The sequence below is a fragment of the Chiroxiphia lanceolata genome, chromosome 3 (assembly GCF_009829145.1).
Source record: "Chiroxiphia lanceolata isolate bChiLan1 chromosome 3, bChiLan1.pri, whole genome shotgun sequence".
In the NCBI taxonomy this organism is placed as follows: domain Eukaryota; kingdom Metazoa; phylum Chordata; class Aves; order Passeriformes; family Pipridae; genus Chiroxiphia; species Chiroxiphia lanceolata.
This window is the reverse complement of record NC_045639.1, coordinates 26,576,917-26,599,569: the sequence shown is the minus strand read 5'-3', so window position 1 is coordinate 26,599,569 and position 22,653 is coordinate 26,576,917. Positions and strand designations below refer to the sequence as shown.

The 22,653-nt window shown below is 35.8% G+C and overlaps 1 protein-coding gene across 1 annotated transcript in view; it reads right to left on the bottom strand.

The window, feature by feature from the left end:
- CAMKMT (calmodulin-lysine N-methyltransferase) overlaps positions 1–22,653 on the bottom strand; it is a 214,784-nt gene that overhangs the window by 141,735 nt on the left and 50,396 nt on the right. The gene's annotated exons all lie outside the window — the stretch shown is intronic.

Sequence of the window (22,653 nt, the reverse complement as noted above, 5' to 3'; positions counted from 1 at the left end):
TTTTATGGGAAATTCTGAATCAATTTGTTGTTAACATAACTTTGCCTATTTGTGTAATTATTGAATAATATTTAGCAAAGAACAACTGACAACCTGAAGAAAAATAATTAAGAAAATGATCAATGAAAATTAAGAAAATAACCTGACAATATTGCCAGTTATTGTCAACATGGAAGAAAAGCTGTGCAGCAATTAATGAATGTTTTGAGCATTTGGAGAGTTTTATTCGCTATTTCAAACATTTAAAATTGTACTTTTCTTCTGTCTTTCAATAAGAGAGGAATGCTGTGTATGCACAGATACAGTTTGTAAGAAGACAAAAACCATGGAGAGGTCCTGAACCTGCTCACCTGATTCATACAGCAGGCCCACAGAAGTCTGCCAAACAAAGCTACTGCCACAAATACGTCAAACAAGATTTGAGTAATAAATTGCTTCAGTGCTGCCTCATTCTGTACGACATTTTTCAGAGGTTTTAGGGACTATTTCAAAGCTATATATTAATTCTGCCCCTGATTGATGAGTGATTCTATTTAGACAGTTCACTGAAAACAGTTGAACTTCAAAGGCCATATGAAATCATTTATTATCTCACTTGTGATTCAGAAGCACACCAGCTGAGAGTCTCAGTGCACATGGGAAGAAGCATTACTTCCCTATCAAAAATGCACTTTTTTCGAAAGACTGAAAAAGAAATTCCTTTCCATAGACTTCACATAGGACTATCAGACATATCAAAGCAAGCCCCAAAATCTGCAGTTACATTTTAAGCGTTTTATTACTTTGTAAGTACAATAAGACTGTTAAAAATAGAACAAAAGAGGTTTATTTTAACTTTCTTACCTGTGAAACGGATATAATGATATCTGTCTTTGAAATTTTATCTGCCAGTGATATTGCACAAACTACTAATATGAAGAAGTTTCCAACATTATGTAGCACCTGCATGGAAGCACATCCTAGAGAACAGGTGAAGGTTTGAACAGCAAAAAACGCTAGCTAGGCAAATGTTCCATCTAGGAAGAATGTATTTATACATGTAGGAGGGTACACTAATGCGTTCACCCTGAAAAGAGGAATCCACACTGATACAGGAGTAAACAGTTTTTATTTATTGTTTCATTGTCATATTAGAAAGCCCACTTCTTACCACTTTATTCGAAATCATATAATGAGTGACGTGGTTGTACTCTTTTCTTAAAACAAGTAAGAGATGAGCTTCAGTGATTTTTCAACACAATTTGAAAAAATTACTGGGTAAAATACTTATTGTAATAAAAATATAGAGGAAAAAAAGCAGCTAGTTTTTCAGCAGCACGGTATGATATTTCTTGTGCTGTGGTACTTCTGAAGAGATGAAATTCAATTCATGTGTCACTTATAAAAGGAAGGGGGGTTAAGTTAAAAATGAAAACAGCATTGCTACTTGCCCAACAGTATATACCATAAAATATATTTACAAGCAGCACATATTAATTCAGTAGGGGTAATTTAACTAAGATATTCTGTTTATGAAGTTCAAATGGCATCCTTCTCTAGAGAGCAAAAACAATTCAGTGAATATTCTACCTCAGTTCTAAGGCATCTTCATGCAGAGAATTTGAAATACAGTAATTGTGTTAATGAAGATTGTACCAAATATGCATTTAGTTTAGAAAAATAACCTGGTTTCAGCCAGGCTTCTCAAAAGCAAAGCAATATTATTTACTTTGCACCATTAAATCTTCTGATTATGAGACAAAAGCTTACACAGTACCACAGAATTTGTAATCCCAGCACTGACGTTAACAAGACTGCTCTTTTTTTTTTTTTTTAATTCCCATCAGGTCTTTCCGTCCGGCTGTCCAATTGTATTTCATATCATGGCACTATAAAATTCTGGCTCCCTAAAACCCTGTCTAGGAGCAATATCAAAAACACAACTTATAGACGAAGAACTAGTCAAACTTAATAGCCAACTAAAAAAGTAAGTGGCATCCTTCTCACTTATCGTATTTCAAAGAGCAACACTTTTTCGTAGAAAGATCCCATTAGCTAAGCTATGACATCTTTATTCTCGTACCTTTAAGTCATTCCATTGTTAACCTCCCAAACTGCAGTGACTGCTGCCACCTATGGGATCTCTCCAGGAGCGGTCAGGATTTCACTCGGCGGTTCCCTCTACCGGGGATGTAGGTCTGATAAACGTGCAGGCACTTTTATTAACAGCAGGTGTCCCCACTTTTGCTGATGTTTTACCTCAAAGTCATTACTTTAAAAGCATTTTCATGTTTCCTAAAACAAACTCCAACTTCTTCCTGGAGTCTAAGTAGTAGCAAAGTGATTTGAGATAGGAAATTGCAGCCCCTGAACTCTTAATTCAGTTCAATAAACGCAATTTTGCAGAAAAAAAAAAGCAAAAATTCCCTTGTTGTTAGCACAATGTTATCTGCTGTGCTGTATTAGTGGGCCCACAGCCAAGCAAGTTTCCTTCTAAAGCAGAAGTTGAAGTAAAACCAAGAAACTCTGAAGTAGGATAAGATCAGCTCTGTTTAGACAATAGTTTGTTTCATCATACCAGTATTGCATCAGACTAACCTTACAGAAAAGACAATGAAAAACATTAAAATAGATTCAATTTGCAAGTCCCAAGTAATAATAGACTCAGTAACATATGCACAAACATATCCACATACCCCTGGAAAAGCACTAATGTTTGCTATTTAGCTTTCTGAAATCAATATATCTGACTTTAAAAGTAAGAAATTGTGTAGAGAGTCAGAGTAGTTTTGGTGACTAATCAAGAAGACAAAAGTAAGTTTTCCTATCCTTTAAGTAGAAAGACTAGTAATATGAAATTTTACAAATATGTCACCTTTCTCTCTTCAGCCTCTATCCCCTCTACATTTAATCTTAGGGATCATAGATCTATTTGAATCCATCAAGGCACACATTCTTCAAAGTCTGAGAGACTGGCAGAATTATGGCAGAGCAAAAGGGCAAATTGAAACTAGACATAATGTAGTTAGAAGCCTAGGTGAAGTAACATTACAGCAAGGAGACTCTCATAACGAAGATTCACTCTGTCAAGTAGAACACAATAATAATTTTAATTATCTAATCAAATTAATTATTAATAACTTTATTTATCAAAATAAGTAAAATATTAGCCACAGCTCTCCAAGAGGAATCGCATTAATGGGGAGACTAAAGCTAAGCAGAGATTGAACAGCATACACCACTCTGCTATTGGTTTGATTAGAGCAAATTAAAAAGAACACAATTTAAGAGCAAGGTCTTAAAACAGGGACATTATTAAAGTTTTGCAAAGCATAGATATATGTATTGAGGTTTGATATAGAAATAATTATTATTCAGAACACTCAGTACCTAAAAGAGAATACAAAAGCAGGAAAGAAACACAAGAAAATATCTGAGAGATGTTCCTAAGACACCAGTATCTCTTCAACTGGGCACAAACAATAGCCCAATTTGTTCTCTATTTATGCCCTCCAGGGATTAATGACGATAGAGCTACAAGGAAACTGAAATATTGTAAAAAGGCAGACATGAGCATATACTTGATCATTCAACACTGCTTGAAAATCTAGGAGCAGTATTAGAAGTATTCAGCCTTTCTTTTGGTGTGGAGAAAGCTATCCTTCCATCTTGCTTTCAGATTTTTTTGTTTTAATTAATATAAAATCTACTTTAGTACCACAAAGCACAAACAACTAATTTTCTAAGCTAACACTTTTTTCCATCCTTTTGGAAGGAAAAAAACCCCAAAGTCATGGCATGACTGACTTTCCTCTGACTGGATTTAGAACACTAGACCTACAAAAAAATTAAAATTAACAGTCCCCACTCCCCTTCTGCCCCAGTATAGTTTGATATGGAGCCAGAATAGTGACCATGCTGGTGGCAAGAAAATGGAGATGCTCTTGCATTCCAGTCAGGGTGGGAGTTCATAGAAACAAGTGCAGGATCTCCCTTTGGGCACGGTTAGACATTAGACATCAGCTTACCTGTACTGCCAAATCTCACCAGCTTTGAGGCTTTTCCCTACCTGAATCAAAGCAAACATGAACCTGGATCTGCTGACTTAAACTACTCTGAGATGCAATTCTATGTGATATAATCCAATCTAATGGTGTTCTCTGCTCAAAAAAGAGGCCTCTCTTCTCTTTTTACCCTCTTCATTCCTGGTCCAAAAAAAACATTTCAACTGCTACTCTTGCACTGGATTTGGAGATACTGAGTTGTACACCAAGATCAGTGGAAGGGTAATCCACAAAAAAACCTCAACTATTTTTCCTTTAGATTACTATACTGACAAACTCCACAGACACATAACTGTTTACCCAACACAAGAGAGAGGACAGCAGCACAAGGCCAGCAAAGAGGGCAGAAGAGCAGCAGCTAGTTAAGCCAAGAACTGCATGAAGCTGATACACGATACCACTGAAAGGGGGTATACTATTTGTCTCTCCTTTCTTCCAGTAGGCTAATGTCATGGAACTACTCCCTGGCCTCTCCAGCTTGCATTAAAAAACCCCACAGAAACACACAAAAAAAAAAAAAGTAACTCACTTGGTCAAATACATCAACGGTTTTTAAAAAAGAAACAGAAAGGCTGGGACACCACAGCCTGATGTTGTCTTCCCTCTTCCACAGGTGTTTTGTTTTAATTATCATTATTTGATTAATTCCCTTCCAGGCTAGAAAAGAAACAAATTGAAAATGCTGGTTTTAAATTTCATTTTTAAAGCAATGGAATTCTGTTTCCCAACCTGCTGCTTATTTAGGCAGAGCAGAGAAATCTAGCAAATAAATCAAGGCTATTCTGTGAGTAATACCCGCAATTTTACAGAAGCTCCTATTCACCTGTGTTTCAGAAATAGAGATTGCTTTAAAATATTACATTACTTTAGTAACTCATGGTTTGGACCTGTCATTTTGATGTCTCTAATTTTGGAGTCCAAAAACCCATTCCAGATATTACTCAATCCAAACCAAGTGTTTTGTAAGAACAATCTCACAAGCCTTAAAACCAGGTATTCCTACTGATTTGAAACACCTTTTTAGAATCATATGTGGACTTGGAAATTTCTTTCCTTCTAAAAAACAGATGGTTATATCTAACTATATAGGAAGTCTTCCTACTTCTGATAACCCTGTATTAAGTCACCCAATCGCATTCAGCCATTTTTCATCCTCTAGTTGTTTTGATCATCTAAATCTTCTTCATTCCTGCCCTGTATATTTTCCTTGGGATGGTTCTTACAGAGATCAGTGGGTTTACTATATAATCATCTCCAGCTTGCTGCTCACTATCTGCCTGCAACTTATGCTAGTAGAGAAAGTAGGCAAGTAATTATGTTATTTGCACTCATTGCTGCTGTAGAAGCAAGAAACAAAGAAAAAAGAGAGATAAAGCAAACTCTGAAGTGATTACTACCCAAACCAAAGGATCCTAAACTTGATTTGCATTGGTACCTAATCAGTGATAGTGGGGAAACTGTAAAAGCAGCAGCTTTCTGCTCCATTCTAGTCTGCTCACGACCCGGAAAAGTGTTTGACTATATAGATAACACTCGGTATTTAAAGTAGCTTGCATATCACTAAACAGACATAGCTCAAAGCATGGGGGAGCTGGCACTGAAGAATTCAGTAACAGGGTACGTCATGAACATTATAACCTATAGTATGATTTCTCTGCCCTTAGGTGAATTATCATAGTTCATAGGTATGAACTACTAATTATCTTCAGCATGGTCTGAATAATCTATCTCACTCTCAATATCTTGCCTGTGTTGTTTTTATAGTCCAGGCAGAACAAACCTGGACCTCTGCAAATCAAACTTAACAATTCTGCAAAATTATGCAACAGTTCTGCATATGTCCTAAAATCCTGCCACCTTGATACATTGAAACATTCCTTTTTTTTTCTGATTGAACTTAATATGAATTCAGTCTTCAAGAAGCAGTGAGCTATTGTATTTCCCTTCCTGTTATATATCTCCCGTAGTCATTGTAGTCTCTTATTTTCCTACTGAAATCATCTAATTAAATAATGTGGATATGATTACTTGACTTATTTTACGAGAATAGGTCATCACTAATAGTTTGATGTGATTATGAAGCCCTGTATCTTCAAAAGGACAAAAAAATAAAAAAAATGCAATACACAAAGTCAATTATTTCTTATAATCTCTCCATTTACTTAAGACATTACACAAAGCACATTAAAAGTAAACTACATCTATTAACATACCACACAAAATTATTAAAACATTAAATGGGTGGGAAATCCATATTGTTAACATTACGCTCAGATGCTGAAGGTCCCTTTAACTGACTATAGAATATGAATAGCTGAATGAGAACTACATTGACCATGATGCATATATAATTTCAATTTTCAAAATTATTGAGCTTCAGAGAATTATTAAAACCCTATACTTTCACTCTCTCCCAAAGAGAAAGAGTGACTAGTTTCCCCAATTTTTACCAAAATATTCCAAATTCTTGTGAAGTAAAAAAGTTCTGAATTTATGTACTGTTTCCATGTAACAATGCACAAGTTTCAATTAATATTTGTTACTCCATCACAATTTGTGGCAACCACTTTAACTATTTATATAGTATATTACAGATGGTCTAAATTATTTCCCCCCCCCTTTTTTTTTTTAATTTTAGTTCTTCTGTTAACTCAAACTAAAAGTGGAAAAAACCTGTCTTTTAACCTGTGGAAACCAAATTGTTAGGAAGTCATTGACATCAGAGTAAAATGGCAGGAGTTACCGTGCATTTCCTTGTACACTTTCAAAATCTGTTAATACTGCAGGTCAACATAAAAGCTCTTCCTATTCTCTAACCATTATTTTTCCACAGCAATACCCAAAGCATTTTCACTTTCTTTTCCTTTCTGTGGGTAATTCAGGATGCAATTTCCAAAGTTCTGTGTCACTCCTAAGAGTCTTAGTCGCCTTCGAGTCTGTTCCCAGCCAATCACCAAGACAACAGGTCATGACAATGAATGAGAGATCTGACCCAGAGTCAATTCATTCAGTCACCAATTTATATTGGAATGACAAGTTAGGTATACGCCTGGAATTCCCCATCAGTACATATAATCTTAATAAGCTTTGTCACCTGTAGCATCTCAGCCCTCTTCCTAGGCAGGTTGTGCCCTGCTCAAGTTTACAAGAACTGATATCATTAGTGGGTTTAGCTCACCTGGTACCATCTCCCCCTTGGAAAGGCTGCCTGTCTCTTCATAGCAGATGTTTCATAGTCCTATGCCACAAAGGGTCTGATTTAAATTCTTTTTTAGTTGATTCCTTACTTAGGAATAAAATGTGAATATGACTTGGCATCTTTGATCAGAGGAATCTCTTAATATACCAGGAAATGTTTGGGACCGAAGCAAACTAGGAGACAGTGGGCTTCCAGTCCCTCTGTTTCTTGTGGCAGTTCTCAGACTTAAAGTCCATCAGTTCTACAATGTGGCTACAGTCTTGGTGATACTTAAGACAGCAGACCATGTACATAATTCTCCAAACCACTGTGACCTTGTGGAGAGTAAGTTCAGGCTTTTCTAAATTTGTGTTCTCGAGTAGATGGTCCTGTACTTAGTATGCTGACTTTGCCGACTACTGCCAAGGTACCTGAGGTAAGCTGAAAAGTCAAGCCAAAAAGTCAATCCACCAGGGCCCAAGTGAAGAGGCATAAGCGCAGCCTGAGTGGATCATTTGGAGTTTCTGCCAGCAATTCTCCTGAGATGTTAAACACTACAAAATCGTCTTCCTTCTTTTTGCCATAGGCTTCTTCAAAGATTAACACAATGTTTGACAAGCTGCTTTAGTTAGAAAGGGACAAAGCCAATAATCTACATTTTCTCCTTTCACTACACTCCCACAGAAATCTACTCAAGATCCGTGCTTGCTTCTGACGCTAATTTGGACTGCAAATACTATGGTCTGATCTTGTCTTTAGTTAAATGGGTAAAGTTTTCTGGAACTGTTGTTTGCTGATGTTATGCTTCAGAAAATGTAAAAAGACCTACAGTTGTGATACAGACTTATCTCTTATGCAAATTACTTTCTTTTTCATCCTTACTCTAAGACTTTCTGAAATTTTTCCACTGACAATAGATTCAATCCTCCACTAAAAATATCTGTAGATCCTGTAATATCACAGACAGGCTGCCCAACTCTTCTGTATTTCTCCTTTCCTAGAGCCCTAGAAACAATAGGAAATATAAGCTTTGAGGGTTGCTTGTTTGTTGGGAGTTTTTTCCTTAAAATTTTGTCAAAATATCACATTTTTGGACTTTTACTCCCATTCTGTAATGAGTTACTCTCACCTTTTTACACATAGTACAGGAGTACCAACCCTGCTACAAGAAGACAACGGCAATTATCAGGCATTTATCACAGTATAGCATATTTTCCTTTCATTCCCTGAAACAGAAAAAACTAATTACGCTTTATGTTCTCTACTTTGTGAATTGAGGTGTGTTTTATAACTCTCATTTTTTACAAATATTCTTCTAAATAAGTTTAAGCTAAATGATAAATTCGTATTTTCATTTTCAGGAAAGTAAACACATTTCAATCAGTAAGACTCTGCTACACCAAACAAACTTCAAACAATGTCTCTACATAAAAGATCAAGGGTAGCCAGACACTGAAGAAAAAACCTCCAAACATAAATTTTGCAGGGAGTAAAAGAAATATTTCTGGTTTAGCTTTATCTTTTTAATATGTGCTGAATTTCAAAAAAGTTTATGACACGACCCAAAATAATTCGCACACACAAGAGCATCATGAAGAAAGAAAGCTCTTCATTATAATACATAAAAACTAGGAACAAAAAAGAATAGCTAAAGCAAGGGCTAACAGTCCAAAAGACTTTTTTGGCTAGACACACAACTAACTTCTTTCCTTTGTAAGCTTCAAAAAATCCCAACACAAGTAATTCTTACATAAGTGGAAAGGAAAACAAATTAACCTTGCCTGTACACTGTTTATGTCCCTAAGACTTAAATCATTGGGAATGATTTAATAATTTAATCATTTGGGAATATTATAATAGATGACTGAAATAAACAATTTTTTCTTTCTAGGTTTAAGATAGGAAACAGCAATTATGTCTGTACTACAAAAATAACATGACGATGACTTGAAGGCCAGATAATCCGTTACCATGTCTTCTTACTCAGATACATTAAAAACTCACATATTTCTTTGGACACCCTTTGAGTTATCTGGTGGACTAGGCAATATTACAGTGTATCTGCTATGCCAGTGGGCTCCCTAGTTCCTGACAAGCAAAAGCAGTCTCCTAAATTTACAGTGGTTGTTACTATAATGGACCACTTCATCTTCCCCCATCAAGCCATGCTGTACCAGGAAGGAGAAAAAACCCCTTTGCAATAGAAGATAGACTAAACTCAATATGCACCACAAACTGTGGCCCTGGTAGCATAAATTGTGCATAGACCTCAACAAAGCTAAGCTTGAGGGTGCATAAGGCCACACCACTGATGCAAAAAGATCAAAGCCCAAACCAATTACAGCCTAGTTTCTCAGTATGCCTTTGAAATGTAACAGTGATATACCTTATTTAACACATTATATTGATTTTTGCTAATATTCATCAGCATTGCCAGTGGGATTTTGGTTATCAAAAGCTTTACACACAGCACTTCTACACATGCAGTAAAATCTGAAATTGTGAATAAAAATATTTTAAAGAACAGATGGAAAACAACTTCTAAATTTAGATATATGTTCAGCTATATCTGGCCACCTACTTAAACAGTATCTGTATCTGAGGCAACAGTGTCTAGGTATAAGCAAATCAGAATAAAGATAACACTTTATTATAATCTTCTTGTGATGTCAAGGACAAAATTCTCTTCAGAGTCAGATCTACATAAATAGTGTTGTTTTTTTTTAATTTACTTTCAGAATATTTCTATAACTCAGTAATTTGGCTTTTATTTTAATACTTTCAGGCTATAAAGACAATTTAGGAACAATAAATTGTAATTAATTTGAAATAAAATAATACATCACATATTTCAACTATGCAAGATTATCCTATGAGAGTTTCCTTACATCTTTTGAAAATCATATGCAAGGCTTTGATGTTCCGTAACACACAATAATACATTAACTGTTTCCAACAGAACTGCTCAATGCTTTATTCATGTTTGCATCTTAGTGGGTTTTTTCCAAAACGAATCGAGTTTACAAAGAATATTAAACAAAGAAGCATTATCCTCTCTCTGATCTTTGTTCTGATCGTGAAGATTTTAAACAACATTAGTCTCACACATAGCAAATTACTGCTTGTTAACTACTGTTGCCAACTGTTAGGGTACGTCTGCCTTACTATATCAGTTTGACCCAGCTTCTAGTGCTTAATGGTCCTCTAGGCTAAAAGCGAAAGCTGATCCATCAGGCTTACATTAGCATAGAATAACACTCAATGCTTATTGATGTGCATGCAGTGTAACTACCACCCCCGGCACCTAGCTCAGTCCATTATTTTCATTTTATCTCAAGTCATTTGTATGGTTGTCTGCCCCAGTTAAAGCTATGGCAAGACTGGTACTTAAATGAATTTGTGAGAAAGGAGACAAATGCCCCCTGAACTTCAAGCACTTTTCTATCATGACTTGCTAACATAAAATATACTAGTACTGTTAGGTCCACTTAGCGAGCATATCTAGAATGGCTTAAAGCAGGAAAGAAAAATCACTTAGGACTCTATCAGCTAAAAGGACTGCTGATTAAATGTTGGAGGGGGTGGGTGGAGAGTAGGCTGTTACTCTTTTAGGTGTTATTTTTTCAGTATGATCTTTTTAAAATGCTATTTTGATTCTGCTCATAAACAACTCCAGGAAACCTCAGCATGGTAACATTCAAAACATAACGTTTAAGTATCTTCCTTTAGTTCAACACCATTCATTAAGGTTAAAAATGCTGTGAAATCACCATATCGTAACAAAAAAAAAAAAAAACCTGAAACTTAAAGGCACACATTGTATAATCATGTTAATAGAAAATTTTTGGAAACAAAGCAAGGATCCCAAGCTTCAGGGTACAGCAAACTACTTGACCGCAAAATATAATCATCACAAAGAACAAACATGAATGTTCAACAGTCACGAAACACTAGAAAGACAACTACAGACCAAATTCTTAAGTTTCACTTCACACTATTTCACAAAATGAAGATAAATAAGTGCCTCCATTTTTGCATTTTCCAAGAAAATTATAGCTGAGCATAACAAAGCAAAAAGAGCCATTGCAGATGTTAAGATAAACATAGTGCTCTTCTGAGCATGGATTTTAAAAGGCATCATTCAAGCTCTATTTCTGCATGGACAGGAAAGCATAGGAATTCAAAAAGAAAATTTTGGTCAAGCAACAGTCACATCAACCATTTATAACATATGATCAGTCAGTTCGACTGCCCAAAGGGTCTGACATATTTCCACTTCTACCATAAAAGCATTTATATACATACTTGTAATATGCACCTAAATACATACATAATTTTACAGTTTTACAAAGGATCAGCCAAAAAAATAAATATGCTACGGTGCCAAAAACTGTAAGAGAACAACCCTCAGGATAATGCCGCAGCCCTTCTACTCTCCCATCCAATATTAATGAATGACAGAATGGTTACCCAAAAGCCTGACTGAAATCTAGTTAATAGGTTGTTATTTCTTGATAAAAAGAAAGAGTTCATACAATGGTAACCCAGTCAGTGGCAAGGAAGAAAACATATGTGTGAGGAAATGGCAGTAAGCTTGAAAAATGTATGTACATTTAGAAGACACGTGTTGAGGAAAGGACGCTGCCTTCCTTTTTGTAGTGCTCCTGCAGCGCAGGGAAGCCCATGAAGCTGGCTGATCCTCAACCAAATAAGGTAATTCTCCTTGTACTCCAGTGAGCCTCCAGGACATGCATGTAAGCAGGAGGTTTGTTAGCACTCATTCCTGCTCTCAGGTAGTCAAAACAGGAATATGAGAATTATATTTTGTGCTCTGAGTTTGAAACCTCATGTGTTATGAGCAGCTCTAAGTTAGTGTCTTGATGAGTCTAAGGATGCTTAAGAGATTTTTCCCTAACTTATCCCGAGATGAAAGCATGAGGAAAACCAAAACTGCTGGTGACTTACAGTGCTTTTATAAGGGTTCCCTCACTCTTTTCCTTTGGGTAAAATTAAAATATATTTATGGAGTCAGGTATAACTGTTCCTCAGAAGTTCATGGTATTTCAAAACATATAAACTGCTTTCAAAAGTGTTTCATGAGTGTTGTTACTCACGGATAAGAAGGGGAAGTAATAGCAAAATGAAAAGCAGAAAACTAAACTACACCAGGTCTGTAAACGCTCTTTGGGCTCCTTTGTAGCTACACATATAAAATATTGTGTAAGGACCTCCCTGTAGTAACAATATTTGGTTCAGAATATGACACTGTTCTGAATAACTACAATCAGCCATAGATGCTTTTATAATCTTTTTCAACAGAATGCAGACACTTCTACTTTTGTTTACCTTAACAACGACACTTGGTCCATAAAAAAGCCAAATCAGGCATTGGGTTTCCCTAAAGTTACTTTAGGGAAGATTGGTAGAAGTACAGCACAAGGCAGACTGACAGCAGTCCTCCTCTGGTACAGTTGTTTGTTGAGCTATCAAGCAGTGATATTTGCTCTTTGGAGAGAGAAAGAAAGGGAGTTATGTGCCCATCATAACAGAGATTTGTGCTATGATTACAGTGGAATCTAAAAAGAATTATGGAGAAGCTGTTTCACAAGAACAGACATAACCTGAATATTAGTTTTTGAAGAGTAACAGCACAGGCTCTACTTAGAAAGGCAGAGTTCACAAGAAAAAGGAAATAAGTTCCAAGAAAGCTTGTGCACACTTGATATCCTAAAAGATATTATACCACCAGTGTAATTAATTTAGGAGCTTTAATTTCTGATTCTTTATTGACTTATTCTTTGCTTTAGAATCTTCCCTTCACACCCCAAAAACTTCAGAGTAAATTACTACTCAGCCATTCACATCCTGAGACGGACTCTGTGAATGTGTTGGTGCTTGGCATGGAAAGGAGGAGGGGAAAAGCTAGGCCACTCAGTCAAGGTGGTGCCTATTTGGAAGTACAGAATTCATTGGCTAAGTTCTTCTGAAGACAGCCTCTAACAGGTAAGTGGTGTTATTACTCGTTGTCTCAGATAAGAAGGCAGATAAGAAAGCAGAACTAAAATGTGGTCAGAACACTCTCAGTCATTGACCATGAGGGCACTGCTGCTCAGGACCATGAAAACATCCTATTGAGTTGCCTTGTTGACCACATCATCCATTCTTTAATCTTGGTCAGTCTTTGCTGGTTTTGGAAGAAACTTGTTTATGTCATACTAACAAAACTTTAAGAAATTACTTATGTAGTTTAATACTCAAGAATTCTTCTACACTAGGAGCCACTGAGTGTGAGGTATTACTAGATGGCCTCTAAACTCTAAGTAAGCTCTAACTCTCAAGATCAAAACCTCCATAGTTCTCCATTGAAAAGGGTTCAGCAGGATTAACAGATATGTAGAACTATCTCCCCTACACTATCATTTGAACTCTGATGAAATAAAGGATTATTTTAAGACTGATGTTCAATGAACCACCTATTCAGCCATATATAGAAATATGTCTACATTTATGAATCTCTCAGAGAAAAAGTAGCTTCATTCCCAGGTAGCCTGTTCTGTACATTTCTGTCTAAACACTGTATATTCACGTCTTTGAATGGAAAAAGGAGGAATATATGTTTCATTCCCCTGAAAACTTCAGACAAATGTAGGAACTCAACAGAGCCTTCCAGTTAACTATTCTTTTTTAATATTTTTTTCAGGGAGGTTTGCTTTTTGATTCTTAATCCTTGCTCTTTCAATTGAGGTTATCAACAAGGGTGCCAATTAGCACACACTGTAGTACTCCACATGATGTGGAAAACTCACCCACAGAGAACCACGGGGAGATGCATTGCAAATAATCCCTTCACTTTTTTTCAAGCACTAACATGAGGATTTCATTATATTATGGAGTCAGAGATCTGAAAATATTTAAAAGAAAAATGAGTATGAGCTCTAGCGCTTAAAATAGAGTCCAAGAAGAAAAACTATCAAATTTGTTTTGTCTTGTCATCATAACTACATAATTCCCTTGGGTCAGATAACCTGCATGCACAAATAAATAAGAAACCAAAATCTGGCCTTCCTTGAATTTCAGAAGATTCAAAACATTTCAAAACAAATTCCTATTAAAAAAAAAAAAAAAAAGAAAAGGGAATACAGACTAGCTGGAGCTTATTAGGCATTTCACAGAAGGATAATTTTAATGACAATCCTATTAAATCATCCCCACGTGCCACCTTAATTATTATATAGCTCTGGAACAGTCTGCCCTTTCTTCCCAAACCCTGTGGGAACTGATAAACTAACTCTGCAGAATGAGATTTCTGGCTGTGTCTCAGGCCCTTTCTCACCAAGCATTCCTCAGCATTCTTTTCCATAAAATCACGTGGGGGTTTCTGTTGGAAGGTAGTGTTGGACAAATGAATGATCTTCTCCAGATTGTCATAGCAGAGTGAAAACCCAGTGGGATCAGCAGGCAAAACTGCAAATGAAAACCATACCAGCACCTCTCAAAAGTTACTTAAATCAAGGAGTTGCATGTTGTCTTGGAAAATCATTGGGAATTTTGTATGTTGATATTACCGCTTCAACCCCGCTCTTCAAAATAAGAAAATACAAGATAATCCCACTCATTCTGAAAGGAGGGGGAACATTCTGAATGATTATTCATAAAAACAAATAAACATAATAATCCAAAAATAAAAATGCCATTAGTTTGGTCAAGAATACTTTGGAATTAAAACAAGCTATCCACATGCACCAGAGAACTTGGTACTACACAAAGCAACCAGGTATGTCAGAAAGAGATAGATACAGAAGTCATCCTAACAAGATCTAGTTACACCACTTGTATAAACAAGCTTCTTAAAACCAAATAACATGAAAAACAGCAGACCCAAAGATGAAAATGCTTGGATATATTGTGTGTTCTCCAGGATACAGCGGCAGACCCCAGACAGAAAATAGGAGGATAGAAAACTAAGGTTATAACGTGAAGTAAAAATTGTTTCAGAATGAGGATAGATTTAAGAAAGGGATTATTTCAGAGGGATTGGATGTAATGTGGAATGCAGAAAGAAAAGTGTAACAAGGCATAAGAATTGGGAACAGAAATTACTGAAAATAGATAAATGGATTTAACAGCTGAAAGTGAGACCAAGTCAGCAGAAATATGAAGCCATTTAGAAGATTCATGAGGTAGCAGAGAAAGATTTATATCTGTTTACTGCAATAATTTAGGAAAGGAAGCAAGACATGGGATGATTTCTAGGTGTTTAGAATTTGAGTTACCTATATCCCACAGGTATGATTAAAATCACTGAATCTGGGATTGTATTTTTTTTCCAAAAATCCCGCAGTGAAGAGACTTATTCTCTACTTCAGTGAACTTACAGAACATGGAAGAGAAATACAGCTTCTGAAGAGAAATCTGTATGTTGCTCTGGAAAGATGGCTAATGGGTATAGGAAGAAGCTGGACGAAAAAGAGCGAGTGGCACCATGAAACTAACCAAATGGGGAGCTGACATTCAGTTGAGCAGGGGCTGAGTAAGCCTCATAGGAAAGGAAGAGGAGCTGAGAATCACAGCACAGCACTGCCGGATCCCAGAAATCCAGCAGAGAGGAACAGCAGGCCACAAGATCTGGTCCCTGCAAAAGGAGTATCCTCTTCCTTACCACAGAGGTGCTATCCTCATTGCTGATGGGCTCAGCCTTGGCTGGCAGCGAGTCCATCACGGACACCATTGGCATGGGCTCTATCCAACATGGAGGAAGCTTCCAGCAGCTTCTCAGAGAAGTCGCCCCTGTAGCACCCTCACTCCTAAAACCTTGCCGTGAAAACCCAATACATGCTGCCACAGGCTGTTTAAAAAAGCCCTGAGCAAACAACACTTCATACATACAGAAAGAAACCAGAGTCTTATTCACTTCCCAATGCACTAGTCAACTGAGATAAGGAAAATGATAGATGGGAGCCTGGCCTGAATTTATAGATTTCTGCCACAAAATACTTGCAATTTGACAGCTACTTTCTCTGCCCCTTCTCTTAGTTTCCTATTGACTCATACTTAAATCCCTCTTGAAGGGCTTACAGAGCCACAGTTTTCATCTACTAAACCAAAAGGTAAAAAAGTGAGTTTGTGATTATAAATTCAATTCCAGTACATTTTCTTCCTTAGGACTTTAGCCTATTTTTATTAATCACCAACTTCTCACAGAGTATCTTCTACCCTGACAGGAGTGCAGGTTTCAGGATTTGACAAAATGCAGCTTTAGTTCAAGTACTTGAAAAAGTATTTATTAAATTGAAGCAAAAAAAATGCTTGCTCCAATAAAGTCCATGATACAAATTCCTTTAAACAAAACTGAAATCTACTCTCTATACTGAAGACGACAAAAATTATGCCACTAGCTGAATTTCATTGCCAAGCTGTCAACTTGAATTTCTTGTGTTTAAAAATAGCTGTTCATTACATTCAGTAATGGGCTGTCAAAGCATTACAGCACTGAACCTATATCATATACGGTAGCAATTGGGCAATGTGCATTATTATGTTTAGATTACTAGCATTTTTACAAGACCTCTGGGCTAATTTTAAATGAGATGGTTGACTTGAACTGAATCAAAACCAATTTTATTTTACTTTAAAGCTACTACAGATTTTCTATTTGTATCCGACTAAATCAGGCCTTAATGAAAGTAAAACAAAAGATTTACTGAATGTGACTATGCAGTGTATTCATCCTTTTGTTTGCTTTCATGGATATATTTACTCTAAACAACGTACAAATAATAAAAATACTCTATTTGCCAAATTAAATCATATTCCCAATGGTACGAATTGGTATTGTTGCTCCTATGAATACATAATAGGTTGTTAGCAAAGAAATCATGCCTAAAGCATATATGGAGTAATATTTTAGTCGGGTGAAATAATTAGAGATGTTTTTAAACTAACAAATGCATAACCTGTCTTAATAGCTCATGATATAATTTAGCATATCATAAAAAAAAACCCTATAAAAATGTATCTAGAAACCACAGTTGAAACATCCTTACACAGCAGGATGTCATAAACCTAAAGGCATGCCAGAATGGCTCACAGCTATGAAAAAAAAAAAGAGACTAAAACAAGATCTGATGACTTGCAAATATAAATAATGAATTCTAGGGCCAGATTATAGACTTCTTGATTTTCGTTAACAAAACAGCAGAGTAAAGGAAAAACAAACAAACAAAAAAACCCCAAACTGTGTAAAAAGCTTTATAAATTCCTTGTTTTGTGGCAAAACAAATTATTTTTCTAGATTAAGAAAACAAGAACTCCACTGATGCAACTCAGCAGTTATGTAGCAACATTGGGCTTTACGGTTCCTCAGTTTCCAGCACAATACTTTCCAGAGTCTGTAGTTTCAAACATTTGCCATGTTATATCTATGACATAGTAGGATCAAATGCACCCTCAGCAAATCTGCAGATGACACCAAGCTGAGTGGTGCAGTTGACTCACCTGAAGGACAGGATGCCATCCAGAGGGACCAGGACAAGCTTGAGGAATACACCAATGGGAATCTCATGAAGTACAACGAGGCCAAGTGCAAGGTGCTGCACCTGGGTCAAGGTAAACCCCTGGCACCAACACAAGCTGGGGAATGAAGGGATTCAGAGCAGCCCTGCCAAGAAGGACTTGGGAGTGTTGGTGGATGAGAAGCTGGACATGAGCCAGCAATGTGTGCTCACAGCCCAGAAATCCAATTGTATCCTGGACTGCATCAAAAAGGGAGGTTGGACTGGGTGACCTTTAAAGGTGCCAACCAACCCAAATTATTCTATGATTCTATATAAATAAAGAAGTTGCTAAGAAAAGACTTCGGAGATTTTCAGCACCAAGACAATGAAAAGCAAGCAAAGGCTGTGCAGATGCACCAGTCGGTGTTCACACAAAAAGCACTGTGCAAAAACAATATAACCCTTTGGATAAAACTAACTAATAATGGAATTTTTAGTTAATTATGAGACTTGCAGCCCAAAGGTGATATCCTATGGAAAAGAAATAAGGATCAAGACTACTCAACTGCTGTGAGTCCACAAGTGCAAACACCAGTACATCCATAGTCCTCCCCATGGTGCCACTATCAGTAAAATAATCTTTGCAACACTCAGTGTGTTAAAGTGACCTTCAGATAGCAATAATTTCTAATTTTCATATTATTTTTCTCTTTAAATTAACATGGATTTATAATGGACACAAATTTTATTTGTATACATGGTTTAAATATGCTTCTGCACTGTCCCTGGCCATGTTTCTTGGTGCCAGGCCTCTAAACAAAGCCAAAAACAAAGATTCCTGTTTGCCACCAGTCAAGTATGTGATGTCTGAAGGTTGCCTAACATCTGCCAAATATATCTTCTGGAAAAACAAATCTCCAACAACAGAAGGGACATCACCACTCATCCGTTCTTACTTGATACTACCACATGATTTTAGAACCATCTAAAATATACACCGAATTTATTATACTTTTTAAAAAACACTTTCAGTGTTCTTGGTAAAAGGAACTAACATGTACAACAGACTGCACCAGTCTTTTTACAACAAAGTTATCCAAATTCCATTAAATACTCATTATAATCAGTCTAGAGTCCACCATGATATTGAGGGCATAATACTAACATTCTCATCTGGCTTAAAATAAGGACTGAATGAGAGTATTTCTGTACTATGTGGTATATCACTATTTGAGAACCCTTGAGTGTCTAGTGTCAAACATCTGTTAACAGTTCCATAGTAAAACATGACACAATATATTATAACACCTCCAAAGAGGCAGCTGTGATCTACTGTGTAAAAAAATTCCATTCAAGTAGGCTGTCAAGGTGTACAAGGCCTCTGATCTTTGATACATCTGAATGTATTATCAAACTCCCCATCTATGAAGATGGAAATTATCTTAAACTAAAGAAAATGTGTACTACATTTCTAAATCACTATGTTGAATAAACAGTAAAGGAATATAGGAATATAAAAAAAAATTCAGAAAATAATAAAGAAAAGTATGACAATTAAAAAAGAAAGGTAGCTACATTTTGGAAAAAGCAGTAAAAAAGAAAAACAACTATGAAGTTGACATATAGTCAAGGCTTCCTCAAACACACAAAAAAAATAGTTTTCTCCTAAGTAATCTGTAGTTTAGGAAGGTAAGTGGTGTCTAATGCTGTCATACTGTACAGTATAACCATTCTTGAGTGACTGATAAGGAAAGGGATTTCTGATGGATTAGCTAGGTATGCTGTGCCTTGATAGAGTGAAAAGATAAAATGAAAGATTATATAATGTGGGACATAGCACTGGGTGAGAAGATTTACTAAGAACAAGGTAACACAGAAAAGCACAGAGATTTGTAGAACACAGAATAAAATTGCTTATGAATTATTTCCAGCTCTTTTGTTGGCATTTAAAAGAACTCCATTTATGATTCTATCTTAAGTTGGTCTTCATCTTTCAGTAAATGTTGTTTTTCAATTCTATTAACATTTTTGGACAGAAGAGTTCTTAATATAATAAAAATAAAGATTTATCAGAATTCTAACATTATCAGTTCACTACATGAAGACAACAATTTTTAATATCTCCTTCTATTTTCTAATATACCCCTGGAGATGGATACCTCTCAGGCTCTGAGAGGTCATCTATTTACTTGCTGTAATATTTTCTGTGATTGCACGTAACTCCTTCCAAAATGGCAGCACATGTTCACTGGGGAATTCTATTCACTATTGAAAACACTGTGAACATGTCCACTCTCACAGTGTACTCTCTGAAATAACACAAAAACCTTTGCAAACTGATCATAAGATACTTCAAATGATAACCACCAAAATTAAACAAATACCAAATTTGGAAAGGAAATAACATAGCAAGAAAACAGAACCATCTTTTAAATACACATCGAAGCTAGAAACTGATCTAACTATTGGCAACTATGAGCAAAGAGGGAAAGAAATACATAAATAAAAAGCAGAAAAAAGAGGAGGAAATTACTGTTCTTGCTATGTGCCCTACCATACTACTCCATTTGCCCCATTTCTGGCTACAACTCCACCCATCTTTTTTGGCTCAAGTTACTCTGCTTATCCTATTCAAACTCCTTTTGCTTCCTTATCAATCCCCTCTTTCCAGTAATTTCCATACTACAGGTACAGACAGCATTTATCAATATGCCAGTAACTTTCTTTTGCTTACATTGAAAGTAATTTTTTCTTAATTTTCACTTTTCAATCTCTCATAGACTTTTGTACTATAGGTCATGTCTCTCTCTTTTTAGTTCATAAGAACCTCTACAAAAAAAGCTCTTCCCCATAGTGAAGTATTCTTCATTTCTCATTTCATTACCAGGTTCTTTTTTAGAGATTTCCATAGAATCCTTTATATTCTTGTTGCCAATATTCTTTGAAGTCTTCTCCAAATTTCTCTGTCAGTACCTCCATCTGCAAACTCATCTGAACTTCTCTAACACCAAACTCTAAGGTCTCTCCATCTTTCAAGTTCTACTTTGCCATTGAGTTATTCTACCCAATGCCAGCTAGCACACAGAAAAAAACCCAACCATTAGTTCTGTACTTTTTACACTTGATAAATTTGTAAGTGACTCACCAATTGCTGAACACCACAACCTCAGAGTCCAATTTGTAATGGTGGCACTGGTTTTCAGTTATCATCTGGGATTTTTAACTTCTATTTGCTGATAAATTTCTTCCTCATAATTTAGTCTTCTCCCATTTTCAGTATTCATACTTTGGCTGTTTTTATGCTAATTCTATTAGCACTGTTTTTCCTCATTTCTGAGCACAGATATTATGAAGTTTGGTGATCTCACAATGATTTGAAAATCTTTCCCATCATCACTACACAGAAAAGTCATACACCATACAGGTGCTGGTTTTGTCTCACACCAAGAGAGACAGTAGCACTACAAAACCAAAAGCTAAAATAGTATATAATATACAACAACATACAGAAAAGTACATTTTGTCAAATAGGGGCATTTGGGTATTATTTAGTTGAATAGTTAAGAATAAGGAAGAGATTGTTAGCCATAATTCTCCTGGTTTTGTCAGCTAACATTAAAAGAACATTAAAATGTTCTTAACATTTTAAGACTTCTGCATAATCACTAATATTTTAATGTGTTCTCAAAACACCAGAGAACTGTCATAATAGCCAAAATCTGCAATTTGTCTTATGAGTTATTGAAGCAGTTGTGTTCTGGTTCTGCTCAGAAACAGTATTTATTTCAAATGTCATTGTAGAAAACACAAAAGAAATTTGATTTGATTACTTAATTTTTCTAATTGAATATTGATATCCCCCAACAAAGCAGCTGCAGAGACACAGCAAGAGGATAAAGTAATAGAGTATAATGAAGCAAAATCATATGATGAGGACATTCTATTACAGTTATGTGAGATTTCCACAATGCTTATCTGCATTTTAATTACAATATTGCTTCCTTTAATACACATAGCAAGGTTATAAACTAATTCCATATTTGATTCTAACTCTGATTGTTTTCTGTTAATCCAGCAAGGAGAACTGTAAAGAATATTCAAGGTCTCTGTTTGCTAAACATATAATCTACTTAAAAAGTTCTGTAACTTGTTGAACAAAACTTGAATCCTGTAAATTTGGAGTTCCATTCAACAGCACAAAGCTCTACAAAGGTATAGAGTTGCATAAAAGTGTGAAGAAATTTGCACGCAGATATTTTTGTAAATGCCAAGCATGTCTGTTTTCTGAAGTTTTAATCATGTGTACAAACTATCAGCCAGTCCCATTGCTTGTTCTAACTGGTACGGGTAGGAATGTCTGTGGTCACTTCCTTACTCTCTAAAGGGAGGACTGAGGAAAACAAAGGTTGTATAGGAAGGTCATAGCAAGCCATTTCCTTTACACAAATCATACTATTTACATCAAACGATGGAATCAAGCTGTTTTCTGTCTTAAAAATAATTACTACAAATACCTGATTACTAGTTGCTTCCTAGATGAAGAATCACATATACTTACACACTACAGAAGATAGTGTTTGCTTCAAAAATAAGTAGCAAAAGATTTTAATTATTTAATTATTTTCAGTTCACATTCTCAAGGAATGCACATGCTATCTAATTCACACAAACACATATAGGTATAAACATATACACCAGTACTTAAATGATTGTACTTAAATGCTCCTAAAAGTTGATGTTAAAAATTATTTTATGAGTGTTATCATTATTAGATTTTAAGTGTTAAGGCCAAAACTATGTTAAGACTCAATTTTTTTAACTTTACAAGGATCACTGCACATGTGTCCATGCTCATAGACAATGTTGAATAGACCCTCTGCTGAATTTTATCTAAAAATTAACACAGTTGTTTTTAAACTATTTAATTACTATTAGGATT